General features: G+C 43.8%; 1 long non-coding RNA gene across 1 annotated transcript; it reads left to right on the forward strand.

The window, feature by feature from the left end:
* The first annotated feature begins 386 nt into the window (after positions 1-386).
* LOC142070653 (uncharacterized) lies at positions 387-19,178 on the forward strand. Its single transcript, XR_012666595.1, has 2 exons — positions 387-524; positions 18,486-19,178. It is a non-coding gene; the product is annotated as an uncharacterized LOC142070653 (long non-coding RNA).
* Positions 19,179-19,490: the final 312 nt, after the last annotated feature.

The raw sequence follows: 19,490 nt of genomic DNA on the forward strand, positions 1-19,490 counted from the left end.
TGTGACAGAACCCTTTAGTCAGAGCTTCTGTGAGGAAAATTGAAACTGCTTGGCTTTTCACACCCGTTCGCAAAAGCTGTTGAGTGGCAAGGCAATGCCAGGGGTTAGTGGAAGATTTTGTGTTGCTGCTGAAACATCACTATTTTGATGTATACTGGTTTTTTTTTTTGCTTCATGATTGATTCCCAGCCACAGCCTACTTGGGATGTGAAAAGAGATAGTAGCAGTGAGAGAGGAAAGTTTCTAAAGAGTTGGTGGGAAACCCAAGCAAGTGTTGGCAAGGAATCCAATCAGATGATGAATAATCTTTCTCTCCTGGAAACCTTGCCAACGGTCTAAATCTCCGCCCTGTCTGTATTTATACTTAGGGGGGGTCTTGGTTCAGTGCTGCAGCCAAGCAGCACTCTGGTGCAGTGGAGAGGGTTAGGTCTGTAAGGGAACCTGTAGCTATTCTCTGATTCTCAGCTGCCCAGTGTGGGGAACCGGGCCCAGCCGCATGGGACAGGAGCTGCTGCTGCTGCTGGGTGAGTGCAGGGTGAGCTTGCTCTCCAGCCCCATGTGAAAGTTCGTGTTGTAGACCTCCTTTTGTCAATTGCATAATGTGCTAGAAAAGGAGCCACACATACTCTTAAAGGCTGCCAGGAGGGTGTTTTTCCCTGCTCCACCCCCCTTCTTCTGTATGAGGTCTGCCACCGGTGCAAAGTGTTCATGGTGGATCGGCGAATATATGTGTATGTATGATAAAGCCAATTATGAAACAAGCGAGAAATTCACATTCTCTTTTTCTTTTTCCTGGAAAATCTGAGATTAATTTAGAAATGTTTGAGGACTAGGTTCTGGCAGATAACCACAAGAGGAAGAACTGATTGAACAATAAAAGATAACATTTTGTTCAGCCAAACAAGATACAGAAGAGGTGGGAACAAAGGCATTTTGGTTAAAAAACAAATAGGATCAGGGATCTCTATTTATCTAGCACTGTGAAACAGAATATAGATGAAAGCTTACATTGGTGTAAGAAGATGGTTTGATGCTAAGCTACACAAAGTCCTGAGAAAAAAGCAGATGAGAGGATATTTGAGTGGGGAAAGCAATTTCAACATGACCAGAGATGCTCTTATGATTTGCAAGATAAATTAGTTATAAAACATGACAACCTGCGAGATAGAAGCTGACAAAAGATCCCACTAAGGCTGGAACTGGAAATGCAGGCAACAGCCTGCAAAGAGCAGCAGACTTTTTCCAAGCAGCTCAAGCATTTTATTAACAAAATCATAACAAAACTGTTGCACCATCGATGACATTAAGCACAGGGAATCAAAGTCAGGATGAAAACCAGGCATTAAAGGTGACGAGAGGAAAAATATCTGTGGATATCGGAGCAGTTGTCGGTTTTAGAAAGGATACAAGTGGCTTAGGAGAAGACTGCTCACAGTAGATATTGTGGAGAAAAGAAAATCCAAAGAAAGTTTATAGTCTTTAACTTAGGCGGGAGGAAGATGTGGCTGTCTTATCAGCCAATTAATTGCATTCTGTACAAAATGTCCACATGGTTCTATCTGCATTTTTTCTTATCTTTCCTTTTTCCTTAAAAATAGGTATCCTTATCAGTCCCCAGTACATTTCTCCAAGGTATGTAGGTTGGGTCCAATTAAAAACTATACAGTTAAAAAAGGATCGCACCTAAGTCACTGTATTATAACCATTTCTTAATTACAATCTGCTTTATAAAATCTCACAAATTGCAGGGGTTGAATTTTATTCGACTCCAAAAGGTGTATGGCTGCTTGCAGTTATATCAAAGAGAGGTGATGATTTTTTTCTATAGAAATTCCTAAGCACACAGAGGCGAGGAGATTATTAAAATGTCTTAGAAAGAATTTCTTTTCAGGTTCACCCAATAATGTGCCCATATTTGTAATTTAACCAAACCAATTATTTAAACCTGGTCAAATGTATATGAATGTTCTAAGGGTCTGTTCCAAATCCTACAGAAGTCAATGTGAGTCAGTTTTGACTTCATTGACTTCAGTGGGCTTTGGATCAGGATTTATGTTCCAAATCATAATCCCACTGAAGGCAAGGCAAATTCCCATTGATTTCCTTGAGGTTGAATCTGGCTCTAAATGTACAGCGGCTGTAGGAGAGGCTCAAATACTATTGTAAGGACCTAAGCAGAACAAAATGTGAATCATTGTTTTCTCTAAAACTTTTATCTGTAAGAAAAATTCATTGTTCAAAACTGACTTTTCAACTAGCCATATTATAAACACAAAGTCCATAAACACACATACCCAGGGTTAAATAATTTGCAAGTGAATGCAACCAACGCCTGCCTGATAAAATGTGATGCTAATCAAATTAATTGATATTTTGCAATTATATTAGAAAATGCAAAATATTGTTACATTTAATTTATACATATATATTTGTTTCCACTGTAACAAATCCACAACTAGCTAGGAATTTTATCCTGACACAACTCTGTACATCATGGCTCCCCAGAACTTTGTGGAAACAACAAGGATAAAGCTCAAATCCTCCTGCTCCAGAAGTGCAGGCTTCTATCTCTTGAGTTGAAGAAGAATTTCTGTGCGCTGTTAACAGTATAGGGCTTATGACACAGACTTGGGCAGCCTCTCAACATTGAGCTCAACCTTTCCTAAAATTCAGAATTGCTACTGCTTGTTCTCCCAGTCAGGGCTATTGGAACCAGGCGTAAGGTCCCAGCTGGTGACAATCAACTCCTCTGGGAAGCAGCATCTCTTCTCACTTCACTTCTGACACTACCAAGTGCAGCAATGAGAAATCACAGCGTCACTCTCTGGCATTTATATGTTATCTTGTACCTCCCTGAGAAGGCTGCTACATGCAGGGCACTGCAGAGTGCAAGTGTATGAAAATGGATGGCCTTGTGTTTTCTCACACACCATTTTCCCATTCTTTATTCTCCTCAATTTTCAATCAGCCGCCTTACCCAAAGTGTGGTGTCAAACAAATCAAGGTGCTCCAAGCAAAACTACTATGCTTAGCATTCTCTCTGGCATAGCTGGGTCTGAATTCAGACCCAGATTTTGAACCCTACTCCACCAAGTGTTGGCATGTATAAACTTGGGGTTCCAGTTTGGCCCATTGTAACTAAGCTCTATAAAAGTGGATTCCCAACAGTGTGAATGAGAGAAAGGATGGTTTTATGACCTGTACATCTGGTATAATAGTTCTATGACACCCTGCTCACTGCTTCTGATGCAGAGAGTGTGGCTATGGGAAAACTGGGTATGGGCAAGTCTTCCTTAAAACCCACTAATCCATATAATGGCCCTTTATGTCTATTAGCATAATTTCTAAATTACTCCAGGAACAGGACTAGCACCCAGCAAAGTCAAGATTAGAGGAATGCAAAGGGCATCTTTTCAACCCTGGAGCTGTGCTGTGCACTTCTCAACTACAACTGAGATTTGGGCCATTAACTTTTGTTGTAAATATAACAAATGTGAAGTGCCTCATCTGTGAAACTAAACATAGCCATTGTGAGAGCCATAAAGGAAACCAACCCATTCACATTTCCCTACACTACATCAGCCAGTTCTTGCCGGTTCTCAGGAACCGCTTTTCCTAAGCTGGTCTGTACAGAATGCCAAAAAGTTGAAGAATTTCTTCATCTAGAAACTTAATGGGTCACATTTTACATTTATGTAAATTGATGTAACTATAATAAGTCAGTTGAGTTGTACCATTTATAGTAGGGATGATTTTAGTCCCTTAATGTACCCCCCAAAGTCCACCACCATCAACAGAAAAGAAACAAATTTTCCCGTCAGGAACATATCTATGAACAAGTACATCAGCAAAGTGCAGGTATAATAGCAATGGATTTCACCCTCGGTGCTAAATGCTGAATTGCTTTTATGTTTCCCTTCTCTCCCACTAACATGAGGATGGTGTGGAGCTTATTGTTTTAAAGTTACATCAACATGAAATGTGTTGGTGACTCACTGTGAAATGAGGTTTCCCACTGCGCTTACTAAGCAAAATCCACTCTTACTTATTGAATTGCCATCCAACAAGGAACTCTGAACATAGATTTGAGGAAGGCATGTTTCTTTTTCAATTATTTATGAGAAAAATCTAAAAAAAAAAAAAAAATCATAAAACAAACACAAAAAGGCCCAGAGGCTACAAAAAGGAATATATGATTTAAAAAAAAATCAATTCTTTAAAAAGGAGTTCAACACCATTTTCACACACTGTGTTTCTCAAAGCTTTCTGTCAAATAGCAAATATCAGAGTCTGCGTATTTGTTAAACGTGACTATTATTCGAGGACACAACGGAATAATTATTTTTAGCCCTTAGGAGCAGCCAGGATTGTTTATGGGATCAATTATCTTTTGTTCTATCAAGAAATGCAAAGAAATGTAGTGGGTAACATTACAGGCAGTTAAGAGAGGGTTGCACTCAGAAATATGAACAAAAAAAGCACTGCTAATGAAATGAAATCAATTACCTACAAGCAATGGATAGCAGAAAGAAAGAAAGAAAGAAAGAAAGAAAGAAAGAAAGAAAGAAAGAAAGAAAGAAAGAAAGAAAGAGATCTCCACAGAAATGTCCCTTGAAATGTGAAAACAAACCCAGGTGGTGCCCATCTGTATTTCAGAATTTTCCCCCCAACTGTCCTGTTTGTTCTAATAATGTGAAAAATGCAATCTAATGCGCATTGGAAAACATAATCCCAACTATACACATAAAATGATGGGGTCTAAATTAGCTGTTACTACTCAAGAAAGAGATCTTGGAGTCATTGTGGATAGTTCTCTGAAAACATCCACTCAATGTGTAGCGGCAGTCAAAAAAGCAAACAGAATGTTGGGCATAATTAAGAAAGGGATAGATAATAAGACAGAAAATATCACATTGCCTCTATATAAATCAATGGTATGCCCATATCTTGAATACCGAGTGCAGATGTGGTCACCCCATCTCAAAAAAGATATATTGGAATTAGAAAAGGTTGAGAAAAGGGCAACAAAAATGATTAGAGTGATGGAACAGCTGCCGTCTAAGGAGAGATTAATAAGACTGGGACTTTTCAGCTTGGAAAAGAGATGACTAAAGGGGGATATGATAGAGGTCTATAAAATCATGACTGGTATGGAGAAAGTAAATAAGGAAGTGTTATTTACTCTTTATTTAAGACTCTGTATTTACTTAATTAAATGAAATGAATAGGCAGCAGGTTTAAAACAAACAAAAGGAAGTATTTCTTCACACAATGCACAGTCAACCTGTGGAACTCTTTGCCAGAGGATGTTGTGAAGGCCAAGACTATAACAGGGTTCAAAAAAGAACTAGCTAAATTCATGGAGGATAGGTCCATCAATGGCTATTAGCCAGGATGGGCAGGGATGGTGTCCCTAGCCTCTGTTTGCCAGAAGCCGGGAATGGACAACAGGGAATGGATCACTTGATGATTACCTGTTCTGTTCATTCCCTCTGGGATACCTGGCATTGGCCACTGTTGGAAGACAGGATACTGGGCTAGATGGACCTTTGGTCTTACCTGGTGTGGCCGTTCCTATGTTCTTATGTAAATTTAGGGCTAAATTGTGACTTCAGGGAGAGACCTGAGCAAGGGGCTTTGCATAAATCAGCCCAGGAATAACCCCAGGAGGCACTGTGACTCAGACAGTGCATCCCCTGCTTCCTCCTTGGCTCTGGGGAGAGAGACCAGGGTTAGAAATTGTTACGGACCTAAAACAGCAAATCGACACACCCCAGCACAGGCTCAGATGTGCCAGCCATCAAGTAGCCAAGACTGTATGAATTCCCCACTCCTTTCCATGTACCACCACACATTGAGAGTGATGGAATTCTACCCCCAGGTCAGATTGGCTGTGATCTTGGGGTGGGGTGGCTGGTGTCTCTTTCCTCTGCAGCATAGGGTGCGAGTCACTTGCCAGGATCATTTATTTATATCACACTTAATCAATTCCCTTCCGCTGCCAGAGCCTCTGGTATTGGTGCACCGCAGTCCCTGCTATTCTCTGTCTGTGGTATGGTGACACAAAGGCACATTGACAGAGGGCCCCCTGTTCTTTGCAAACAACTCTTGTCTCAGACCTAACAAATTCAGTACATCAAATACACTGCTTACAGGGTATTTATCCATAAAGGGTGACATGGAAGGTCTCTGCAACTTATCACTGTTCATAATCATGGTGTGATGTGTGTACGGGTAATATTTAAGGAATACTGTAACTATATTGTCGTTTATGCCCTTATGGTCTTAGGCTTAATGGAGTCACCAGGGAGTGATATTACTCGGTGATAGCTTATTCATGCAGGAGGGAGTTGCCAGCCCTCCCTGGTTAGTTAATGATATAATGCCAGGCTCAGTTGTCTGCCACTGCCCCATCACAGAACTGTCAATGGAAAACCATCAAACACAACTGAAAACAATCAAAATCACTTGGAGGTAAAAAAAAAAAAAAAGAAAGAAAATTTTAACACACAGGCATTGGTCCTGGCTATGAATAAAGACAAAAGACTGTTTCAGCATAATGCAGAGTGGGGAGAGGCACTCTGCATTCATTCACTGAGGCTCTGTCTACACTGGCACTTTCCTTGTTAAAACTTTTGTCACTCAGGGGTGTGAAAAAACACACCTCTGAATAACAAAAGTTTTAATGACGAATAGTGGATTTGATTGTTTTCAGTTGTGTTTGATGGTTTTCCATTGACAGTTCTGTGATGGGGCAGTGGCAGACAACTGAGCCTGGCATTACATCATTAACTAACCAGGGAGGGCTGGCAACTCCCTCCTGCATGAATAAGCTATCACCGAGTAATATCACTCCCTGGTCACCTTTCTAGGTACTTCTTTTCCACTCAAGTTGGCAACACTGGTGATCACGGTGGAACAAAGAACTGAAGTCTCCTATTTTCTGAAACCACAGAATTGTTGTTATCCTTGTAGCACTTGTAGGCCCCAGCTGAGATCTGGGCCCCGTTGTGTTAGGCACTATACAACACATAATGGGAGACAAACCAGGCACTAAAGAACTTAACCCGCTACATTGACAAGAGAAAAGGTGGGGAGGGGAAACAAGTGGCAAATAGAGATGAAGTGACGTGCCCTTACAACAGGTCTGTGGCAAAGCTGGGACTTGAATCCAAGTCTCTCAACAGCCAGGCCAGCACCCTATCCATGAGACCATAACTCCTCCTACGCTGGTAAAGGACTAGAGAATACGTTAGAACTGTGAGCGCATGGGGGCTCCTGCCCCTCAGCAGCAAGCTTGTTTCTTATCAAGTTCAAGTTTGTTGGCCAAGAAAGAGCTTAATTAAATCCAACAGAGAATAAAGGAAACAAAAAAAATAGGGCAGCAAGAAATGTGTATATGTATTTGACACTCAATTAATCATTCTAGCAGGAACATATTTAATCTAATAAAGCCAAGTCACAGCTGAAAGGCCAAGGGTAGAATTAACATGGAAACTGAACTAACCCATCTTGTGGAAGCGGGTCCTGCAGATGAAACGTGAGGTGCATGGGAAGGACAATGTGGAGAAGCTTGTACGGCTGCTGTGTGAGTGCTGTCACCCCAGCATGTTCTACCATGAATGGAATGGATTAATGAATGGAAAGTTATGGGTGAAGCTGAAAATCTGGAGTTTCAGTTAGGATAAACACCCAAAATGGATACAAAGTCCTATTGGACTAGGACAAAGGTGGCGAGAAAAAAGAGATAATGGAGCCAATGGGATAGACAGAGTTGAGAGGCACACAAGTGAGATAAGGAGCCCAGGGTTTTAATGTCCATGGGCCTACCAATTCCGATAGTATTGTTGTCCTCCAAGTGTCTGTGTATTTTATGTCCTTTGCTGAGTGTCTGAAATCAGGGCATCCACTGAAAGCTGCTGCCTAAAGATGCTCACAACTGTCCTTCTTAAGAAAAACCTAAACTATCAAGTTGAGAGAGTGTGAAGAACATGTCATATGTGTGGATTTGTAATCTCTCACCCTGCTTTTAAACACTAACTGAATTGCCAGCGATAATAAAAGCAGGGGAAAGCCTTGGAAGGCAAGCCACACATTTGGTTGATAAACGCTGATAAAATGTTCACTGGTGCTGTGTGATTGTTGTTAGGATCATAGGACATGCCATGCTGGATCAGACCAATATCCTGTCTCAGCCAGGAGTGTCAATATCACATGCTTCAAAGGAAGGATCACCTGCCCATAGGGACAGTTTCTTCCTAACCCCCTCTGTCAGTGTAATTGTGGATGCTCTCATTATCCACATAAATGTCTAGTCTTTGTTTGAATCCTGCTAATCTCTGGTGATATCTTATGGCACTGAGTTTCACAGGTCAATTGCACATTGTGATAAAAGTATTTCTTTTGCCTTTCAATACAATTGAATGTCCTCCTACAGAGGACAAATAGGAGCAAAGACTAGAGCTGCAGGAAAGATGACCTTGTGGTTAAGGTATTGGATTGGAACCCAGGAGATATAGGTTCAATTTTTGGCTCTGCTGCAGGTTTCTTATGTGACTTTTGGCAAGTCTCTTACTGTGCCTTAATATTCAAATTCTCTTGTATTTTTCTTGATGCTTTTGGCTATTTGTTAATCTGTTTGGTACCAATATATTTAGGATTTTCTGGATTCCTTGTGCCTTTACTTCCAGACTGGATTGCTTTCTTTTGAAGATCACTTGGAAAGTTTAGCTAGTGCAGAATGCAGCTTGCTTATTGGTGTTTCACCTTTGGTGTATATTACCCCCTCACTCCATATGCTGCCCTGGTTTCTCATTCATTTCTGCTGGGCTCTATATGGTTTGGGTTGTGTATGTTTTAGAGATAGCTTCTCTCTCTAATCAGACTAGCCTTAGATTTGGTCATCAGAATGCTGATGTTAGGCATTCTCAGAATACACTTTTCCCTTGGTTTGACAGAACCTAATGCTGTTGACCATTGGGTCACATGGTAAGGCTTGTCTATGTAGTCGGGATTTTTCTGATGGGGAAGTCTCGGAGTTTGTAGTGGAGGAGTTATTAATGCACATCTAATAATAATTGTTTTGTTTTGTGTATTCAAATAGAGATCATGATAGGCACATGATAGGACTGGAAAAGGGCAAATATAGAACCAATCTATAAAAAGGGAAATAAGGATAACCTGGGGAATTACAGACCAGTCAGCTTAATTTCAGTAGCCGGAAAGATAATGGAACAAATAATTAGGCAATCAATTTGCAAACACCTAGAAGATATAAAGGTGATAAGTAACAGTCAGCATGGACTTGTCAAGAACAAATCGTGTCGAACCAACCTAACATCTTTCTTTGACAGGGTAACAAGCCTTGTGGATAGGGGGTGTCAAAGTTTGACTCAGACTCACAATTTATCAGACCACTCTGTTTTATTAGCAAAGCTGCTCTGCTAATACATTTAGAAGTGAGCCCCCCGAGTGGGGCTTGTGTCTTTTAATTTATACAGTTTTTTGGAGAACAAGTTACAGAGAAGTTACAGACAAAAGAAGAAAAAGATTTTAGTCACCACCCTTCGAGATCCCTGAGACCAGTCACGTATCTTCAATTACCTGCCACCCTTAACAATCTCCTTTAACAGCTTCCAGTTAACTTAACTAATTGCCCTTCACACCTTCCATTCTGATGCCTGCTTCTTAGACGTGCTGGCTCTATCTTAATTGCTTCTCCATTCAAAAGCTAACTGTCCCTACGTGTGCTCCCTCAGATTCCCTCAGATTCTTCTGTTCTACTCAGCACTGATTTGGCCTCAACTGGAGTATTGTGTTCAATTCTGGGCACCACATTTCAGGAAAGATGTGGACAAACTGGAGAAAGTCCAGAGAAGAACAACAAAAATGATTAAATGTCTGGAAAACATGACCTATAAGGAAGATTGGAAAAAAATGGGTTTGTTTAGTCTGGAGAAGAGAAGACTGAGAGGGGACATGAGAACAGTTTTCAAGTACATAAAATGTTGTTACAAGGAAGATGGAGAAAAATCGTTCTCGTTAACCTCTGAGTAAAGGACAAGAAGCAATGGGCTTAAATTGCAGCAAGGGTGATTTAGGTTGGACATTAGGAAAAACTTCCTGTCAGGGTGGTTAAGCACTGGAATAAGTTGCCTGGGGAGGTTGTGGAATCTCCATCATTGGAGATTTTTAAGAGCAGATAAGATAAACTCCTGTCAGAGATGGTCTAGATCAGTGGTTCTCAACCTATTTACCATTGTGGGCCGCATACATGGCCCACAATGTGTTTTGTGGTCCGCATCCAATACTACCTCTATGGACCTGCCTGGATGTCACATGGGTTGTAGCTATGTACTGATTCAGCTGCAAGCGGCCCATGGGCTGAGGGTTGAGAACCCGGGTCTAGATAATACTCAGTCCTGCCATGAGTGAAGGGGTCCCTTCCAGTCCTATGATTCTATGATTTTTATAAATTAGAGGAAGGGGGACTGATTTTTCCCAGAACTGGGCTGGTGAAATGAATTCTAACAGAGTTTGACTCTTCAAATACCTACATTTGGCTCTGAATAAAGAAACACCTCTCATCTTGAAGGAACTGCAGATTTCAAACATCCAGAGCATCCCTGGCATGATGGCTGGCCAGGTTAACAAAAATCAGGTTTGTGCGTACCGTGCTGATAACGTTCTGCTACATTTAAATTGTCTAAAGGAATCTGGGCTGAATATATTGATTGCAATGAAGAAAGCTGCGGCCCTTGGGGGTAACTGCTGTTATGCTTCGGCAGAATTGCAGTGCCAAAAATGAATTCCCTTCCTAAAGTGCTAGGCCAATTACAAATGATTCCACTTCTATTTGAGGAGAGGATTCCAATTAAATTAATTGCTGTTTTCCTCTTTCTTTCATTTGCTCGAGACTAAACTATAAAGAAACTTCCTCTGCACAATCTAAAGAAAGAGGAGGCAAAGGTTTCTAAAACACAGCAGACCACAATATATGTAGGACTGTCGCTTTTTGGATCAGGACTAGGATTGGTCTGAGGGGACCTTACATTTACACTGCCCCAAAGTGAAAAGTTGGGTAGATTTGGGATCTGGCCATGAGTCCAAACAAAGCTCACTAACCCACATGAATCAAAACCAGTTAGCTTGATTCTGAGATCAGTTATACTAGAGTAAACCTGGAGTCACTCAACTGCAGAACCAGGCCCATTGACTATAGAGAACTTGACCTCAGAAGAGTCAGTCTGAATTTACACCAGCATGACTCTGATCACAAAATCCAGCCCAGTCTTTGATGAACCAGTGTGAACTGAAATGGATCCACTTTGTACACAGATGTGGCTGCTGGACTTTACTAATGTGGTTGAACATCTTACTACTTTCAAGCCTCACAGCAAAATGTTGGGGATGGTGATTTGTAATAATGAGATCTTCAGTAAAAAATGGATTAAAGATAGTTTTGGGTGGTGAATGTAAAATCCTTCTGCAGAATTAATATCTACTGTTAAAGCATATTTACTTCATTGTACAAGCCCTGACTCAACAGAAAGAACTTTTTCAAAGTGTATTGAATTGTTTGGCTGTAGTCCTTTGGATCAGTTTTTAAGGGGCAAAATCACCCCCGTATAGCTGGAGATTGCAGTCTTTCACCTACATCCTGTAGTGAGGTTGTGAAAGGAAGGCAGCAGTCCTGCACTGGGGCCATCACACCTTTGAGTGACACAAAGAAAGATTCTGAATCCCCAACAATCGGGCTCTCGTTATTGTATTGTTTCTGTTCATTGTAAATTATAATTTATCATGCTTGAGGAAAATAGGTAATGTAATGTCATTTTAAGAAAACATGTAAATTTGTCCAAATTTTTTAAAGCACTTTGTTTCTAAAGGAAAGTTGTGTGAAATAAAATACAAAAGTTTTCACCCTGCACTAACTCAGGGATGTGGGACCACTGTCATCTCCAGGGGTGGGTCTCTCACCAGATTTCTTGGGCAGGAGGAGAAAAGTGGTAGATGGGTTAACCACAGTTAATGCAGTTGTACACAGTTGTGTATTACAGCCACAGGAAGGCTGAACAATGAACATAACAGTACAGCACTCAGGACTGGATGAGCCTACAGATCAAATCTTTACAGTCAGGTTATTTATAGGCTCATGGTTCATGGTTTGCTTGTGTAGGTTAAAGGATTCTTTGTTTAAAGGATCTGAAAAGTCTGACTCACAGTGAGTGTTAAGTAAGATATTATCAAGACGCTTTGCAGCTGAAGACCTGTTTGGCACAAAGATCACATTTGATCAATACCAATCACTTCCTTTCATGGACAACTATAATTCACAGTGGCAACTGTGAGAGCACGCACTGTAGCTAACAGTTCCATCCATTTTGCTTTGGGGGAACCAGCTTTAGTGGGAAACTGAAGGTCAGGAGACCTTGATTCTGCTTCAAGTTCTACCACTGATTTTGGCACTATCTGTGCCCCCATTTTCTGATCTGTAAAATGAGACAATTATGTATACGGCAAGTGCGTTCAAGATGATCTCTCCAGACAGTGGGAACAAGTTGGGTGCAGGACTTATAGCACAGCACTCTCCATCTAAGAATTTGCCCCAGTCGTAGATTCATAGATTCCAAAGCCAGAGGGATCATTGGAATCATCTAGTCTGACCACCTGTGTAACACAGGTCACAGAACTTCCCCAAAATAATTCCTGGAGCCTAGCTTTTAGAAAAGTCCAATCTTGATTTAAACAACGAGGAGTCCGGTGGCACCTTAAAGACTAACAGATTTATTTGGCCATAAGCTATCGTGGGTAAAAAACCCGCTTCAGATGCATTACGCACGAGAGCTTATGCCCAAATAAATCTGTTAGACTTTAAGGTGCCACCGGACTCCTCATTGTTTTTGTGGATACAGAGTAACACAGCTACCCCCCTGATACTTGACAATCTTGATTTAGAAGTTGTTAGTGATGGAGAATCCTCCATGTCCCTTGGTAAATTGTTCCAATGGCCAATTACCCTCACCATTAACAATGTATGCCTTACTTCCAATCTGAGTTTGTCTCTTAACTTCCAGCCATTGGATCATGTTATACCTCACTCTGCTAGACTGAAGAGCCCATTTTCAAATGTACCCCCCAAGGAGCTTACCTAGGTGCCTGGGTCTCTGTGCACTAGTAGCTCAGGGGGAGAAACACTGTCCCTGGGAGGAAGGCAGCCAAAGGCAGACTCAGAGTCCGCTAGGCAACCAAGAGGGAGTGAGGAGAGACACCATTTCAAGAAATAGGGGCCCTGCCGGCTTGTGGGAGGCTAGCAGGCCTGGCTGGATGGCCATCAGTGCACCTGCTCAGGGGAGTGACAGTGTCTGAGAGAAAGGGGGTGGGGTAGAGTTAAGTGACAGAAAAGCAAAAACCTATGAAGAAGAGCTAGCCTCTCACAGCACTCCCCGGCGTGGGCATCTCACCTAGGACCAATAAGAAAGGTCCTAGGTGAGATGCCCACGCCGGGGAGTGCTGTGAGAGGGGAAAAGCCATTTTGGAGAAGTCTGGAGCCAGCCACTGCAAGAGAAGGACTTGCTGTGAGTGAGCTCCTGAATCCCAGGGTGCATGCAGGGATCCACCTGAGAACTGGCCTCTGGGGACCTGGAAGCAACGGCCCTCAGATTCTTCTTTTTCCTGTTCAGGGTGACTCCCAGTTTATAAAGTTGTGCTGGGAAAACTCCCCACCCAGCCAGGCTGAGTTAGCCCTACAACTCTCTAGATAAATCAGTTACCACATGACAAGTTCTGATCTGGCTGGTAGCTCAGGGCTGCCTGTCTGTTATGAGTGGTATCTGAGCTCTGGGGGAGGAGATTGGAGACAGGATTTTTAGTAGAGTTATTATATCTGCACCTGATGCCTACATCCTTTTGTGGTGAGTGGAAAACTTGGTACCCACAGTGGTGAGGCAAGTCACCACCATCTACCATGAAGCAGACTTGTCTGTGCCTGATGTGGATCATCTCCCTGAAACCACCAGTCTGTGGCATTATAAGCACTGCCTTCCAGGCTTCTGCAGATCTCACTCTCTCTGTGCAGGTAGCAATAGGCACACACAAACCCCCGAGCCCTCAGAGCATTCCATGCCCCGTCTGGCACCTTATCTACTGAACACTCACTAAATTACCAGGCCTATTGTTCCCAGATCAGCAGTCTTGGGTCACCAGTGTGGTCAGATGTTGATAAATGTTTGGCTGTGTGTGTGTGTTTTCTTTGTGTTCCGCCCCAGCCCTGCTCAGACAGCTGGCACGGCAGACCTTGAGCGAACCGCCCGATGACCACAAGATCCATTAAGGGACAAAGGCACCCAGCCAGGTTTATCGTCGATGAAGCATGGTACTAGTATCCTGCAGACTCAACCTTCCAGCCAGGTCAATTTAAAGTCGCTTCCCTTTCAGGGTAGTAAATGAACAAAAACAAAGGAAATTAATGCAAATAAACTGAGTTGACAGGCAAATGGAGGGGAATGGTTCCTTCACAAGATGTGTCAGCACCTAGCTGTCCCTTTCCTCAGAGAGGGTCTATTAAACAGCAGTCAGCTGGAAAGCTCTTGTTTCACTCAGCCCTCTCTTCAGGGGCTGAGCACTGAAGGTCTTCTCTCCTCCCTGGTCTGCCGTCAACTGAGCTGGGGCTCTCCCTCCTAAGTTCCTTACATCTGTGATGGGGCAGAGCCATCTGAGCCCACATTAGCTCATTAACCCCAAGTTGTCCAGTGTGGGGTGTGTATATCCCATCACGCTCTTGAAAACAAAACTGATTCAGTGTTAACAATGTAAAATTGTTCAGACTAACAATATTAAGAAACATTTTTATACATAGGCCAAAAATAGAGCCTAAAATGAGGCTCCTAAGCCCACATTTAGGGACATAAAATTAGGATCAGAACTTGAATTATGTGAGGGCTTGACGGGGGGAATTTGAGTACTTTTAGGGGCTATCTACCAATATATTGAACTTTCACAAGTCAAGAAACTCGTTGAAATGCTTGCATCAGAGTATCGTCCTCCATGAGGGCTTGCAGTACGAAGTCAATGATACTTGTTCTCCCTAGTCACTTAGGGTATGTCTACACAGCAAAGAAAAACCCACAGCTGGCCCGTGCCAGCCAACTTGGGCTCACGGAGCTCAGGGGAAATAGAAGATGGACACAAATCAGATGTCAAGAATTATAACATTCATAAACCAGTCGGAGAACACTTCAATCTCTCTGGCCACGCGATTACAGACATGAAAGTTGCGATATTACAACAGAAAAACTTCAAATCCAGACTCCAGCGAGAGACTGCTGAATTGGAATTCATTTGCAAATTGGATACAATTAACTTAGGCTTGAATAGAGACTGGGAGTGGCTAAGTCATTATGCAAGGTAACCTATTTCCCCTTGTTTTCCGAACCCCGCCCTCCTTCCTCAGACATTCTTGTTAAACCCTGGATTTGTGCTGGAAATGGCCCACTTTGATTATCATACACATTGTAAGGAGAGTGGTCACCATTATTACCAGCAGGAGAGTGGGTTTGTGGGGGGTGGGGGGGAGAAAACCTGGATTTGTGCTGGAAATGGCCCAGCTTGATTATCATACACATTGTAAGGAGAGTGATCACTTTAGATAAGCTATTACCAGCAGGAGAGTGGGGTGGGGGGAGGTATTTTTTCATGCTTTGTGTGTATAAAAAGATCTTCTACACTTTCCACAGTATGCATCCGATGAAGTGAGCTGTAGTTCACGAAAGCTTATGCTCAGATAAATTGGTTAGTCTCTAAGGTGCCACAAGTCCTCCTTTTCTTTTTGCGAATACAGACTAACACGGCTGTTACTCTGAAACCTGTCATTTTAAGTGTGAAGCTTCTTAGATAAAAATCTCTACATGTAACCTGCAATCCTACTAACAGCTAGGAAACTAATTAGAGAAACAAGTACAAAATATCCACTTTAGCAATTTAAGAATATAAAATAGGAAGAAAATAAAGAATTAGCATCAATAAAAATCTGATTTAAAGAGAAAAAGACCTTTTTAAATCACAATTTAAAGTAAAAATGTCCATGTATTTGTTTAAATCATGAATTTCATCTCCCTTGCATTTTGTGCGGGGCTGTGCACTACTTGCTTTTCTGATGCCATGCCCCTTTGGTGCATGTTGTATCTTTCATAATTTGTACAACAATAATCACAAGGGCACAGTTGGGTCCCAAATAACCATGTTTACTAAATATACCCAAAATGCCAAACTTTACTACAGATGTACTGCTGCTCTGGCTGGTTTCTGGCAGATTCTTAGGGCTTGGCTACACTTGCGAGTTAGAGCGCATTAAAGCAGCCCTGTAAGCTCTAACTCACGACCTGTCCACACTGGCAAGGCACGCTCTGACTCCGCAGCTGGTCCGCTCCTGGTACTCCACCTCAGCAAGTGGAATAACGTTTGGTGCACCCCCGCTGGAGCGCCACGGCACCAGTGTGGACACCGTGGTCTGTTAGTGTGCTTTGATCAGCCTCCAGAAGTGTCCCACAATGCCTGTTCTAGCCACTCTGGTCATCACTTTGAATTCTACTGCCCTGCCCTCAGGTGACCAACCATCAGACCCGCCCTTTAAATTCTCTGGAAATTTTGAAAATCCCCTTCCTGTTTGCTCAGCCAGGCGTGGAGTGCTCTCAGCGAATCTTTTCAGGTGACCATGCCTCCACGCGCCAGGCGATCCCCAATATGGAGCAATGGCGAGGTGCTGGACCTCATCAGTGTTTTGGGGGAGGAAGCTGTCCAGTCCCAGCTGTGCTCCAGCCATAGGAATTACGATACCTTCGGGCAGATATCAAGGGACATGACGGAAAGGGGCCATGACTGGGACACACAGCAGGGCAGAATTAAAGTGAAGGAGCTGCGGAATGCCTACCGCAAAGCCCACGAGGCAAACAGCTGCTCCGATGATGCCCCCACGACCTGCTGTTTCTACAAAGAGCTGGATGCAATACTTGGGGGCGACCCCACCTCCACTCCGAGTACCACCATGGCACTTCAGAGCCCAGTTCAACAAGGCAGGAGGAGGAGCAAAGCGGGAGCGAGGCTGCTGAGGCAGAGGAAGACACCCCGGAATCCCTAGGTGCATGCAGCCAGGAGCTGTTCTCAAGCCAGGAGGAAGGTAGCCAGTCATGGCAGCCGGTGCTTGGGGAAGGACAAACACAGGAGGTGCCCAGTAAGCAGCTTTTATTTTGGGAAGGAAGTTATTCGGTGCAGGCTCTTGGGGCGAGGAGGGTTAGGGCTGCATGCATGCCTAGATGCGGAATAAGGCATTGATGTGCTCTCTCACATTGCGGTATTCGGCCTCAGTGATCTCGTCTAAGGTCTCAGCCAGTACTTGGGCAATGTGCTTGGGCAGGTTTCTTGGGAGAGCCACTGTGGTCCTTGTCCCAGTCAGGCTAATATGTCTGCACCACTGTGCCGTGGGGGGCGGAGGAACCATTGCTGCACACAGGCAAGCTGCAAATGGGCCAGGGCGGAAGCCGCGTTGTAGTATGTGATACAGGAGGGCCCGGAAACAGTGGGAGAGTGCTAGAGGGGAAATATATAAGCTCAAGGTTAATTAAAGTGTGGTTCCCTGTAGACTAGGGAAGGTGGCTGCAGGTTAATTGGAGCACTTGCAGTCAATTAAGGCTCTGTTAGGAACTAATAAAACCCCCTGCTTCAGGCAGACAGAGGAGGAGGAGGAGGAGGAAGAAGAAGAAGGAGGAGGAGGAGGAGGAGGAGGAGGAGGAAAGAGGACTGGAGCTTGGAGGTGTGCTGTGAGACTTGGAAAATCAGAAAACCGAAGTAAGGGGGACCCTGCCCCAGTAGGGGAGGGAGACTCCCTTCCCCAGCATCTAAGGACTGCAGGTACCTCACCTAAGGGGGAAGAGGGTAAGAACCCACAGGGGTTGAGAGGAGCTGGGGCTCAGAGTGAGGAGCAAACCCAGACCTCTCCCCCACTTCCCTCCTTTACCACCTTCCTGGGCCACTAGCGGGGCCATCGATGCCCCAAGAACAGGGGCAAAGGGTGGCATCTTAGCTCCCCACCAAGAAAAGTACAGGACCTACCAGACTAACATTGGCCATCTTGTCACAAGTAGAAGACCCTCCCTTGCTTCTCACGTCACCCTCAGCAGCAAGATATCTTCAAGGACAAACTCCTGTGGAAAATGTGGGGACAGTGTTCAGTAAAGGGGCCCTCCGCAGCTGTTGTCTCTGCCCAAGGCACAGAAACCCAGAGGACTGTACAGCCATGAAACAATCATTCCCCCGGACCATGTGTTTACTCATCATTTTGGGGCCCCTGTGGGTTGTACGCGCTCGCTTTGGGATGAGCAAATTATGCTATTTTGTAGACTGTGCTTGCCCTCCTTAAGTATGGGGGAATCATTGCTCTGTCTGGTGTGAACAATGCTGCCTCTGTTAAGTGTTGCATTTTTCCTTTACAGATGCAACCTTGAGATCTCAGCCGTCCATGTTATCACCAGCTGAGAGGCTGCAAAGACTCAGGAAGAGGCCACATAGAAGCAAAGAAGATATGCTGCATGAAGTAATGCAGCAGTCACTTAACGAGAATCTAAAAGTGCAGGAGTGGAGGGAGACTGAAAGGAGGATCCACCAGCAGAATGAGGAGTGCCGGCACAAAAGCACGGAGCTCCGGCAACAAAGCACAGATCACCTGATAAGCATCATGGAGCGCCAAGTGGACTCGATCCAGGCGCTCGTAACCATGCAGGCGGAGCACTACCGTGCCCAACCCCCCCCCCCCCGCAGCCCTTGTCCCAAAACTCTTTCCCTGGTGCCCCCATGTCACCTCCAACCCACTTTCCCCAACATCCAGGTTCTTATCGCCACCAGCTGCCTCCAACACCTTCACCAGCTTCACCACCCAGCCCTGAAAACTACAATCCTTACCCACTGCACTGAACCCCCATCACCATGCAGTATAGCCATCCTGAAGTGCAGCATTCATTGCACAGCACTCTAGACAGGAAGACTGAGTATGATAACAGGACATACACGAATCTGTGAGTGTACCGTTCCCCACCCCACCCCCTTGCCCTGTCTGTTTCCCAAGCAGTTGTGTTTCTTTTCAATAAATTAATTTTCTTTTCAATAAATGGATTTTTTGGCTTTGAAAACATTCTTTATTATTGCATACAGTAAAAGATACCTCCACCCAGGAAAGAAACAGGCACTGCAAGTCAGCGTAGCAAACACAGATTCCTACTAACATTGGAACCACAGCACTTCACTCCCGTGCAGGGCACCAGACCTTACTGGTGGCTTTTAGCCTCAGATTGCTCCCTCAAGGCATCCCTAATCCTTGCAGCCCCACACTGGGCCCTCCAATAGCCCTGCTTTCTGGCTGTTCAAATTCAGCCTCCAGGTGTTGAACCTCCAAGGCCCAAGCCTGAGTGAATCGTTCACCCTTCCCTTCACAAATGTTATGG

Source organism: Caretta caretta, chromosome 1 (assembly GCF_965140235.1).
Source record: "Caretta caretta isolate rCarCar2 chromosome 1, rCarCar1.hap1, whole genome shotgun sequence".
Lineage (NCBI taxonomy): Eukaryota > Metazoa > Chordata > Testudines > Cheloniidae > Caretta > Caretta caretta.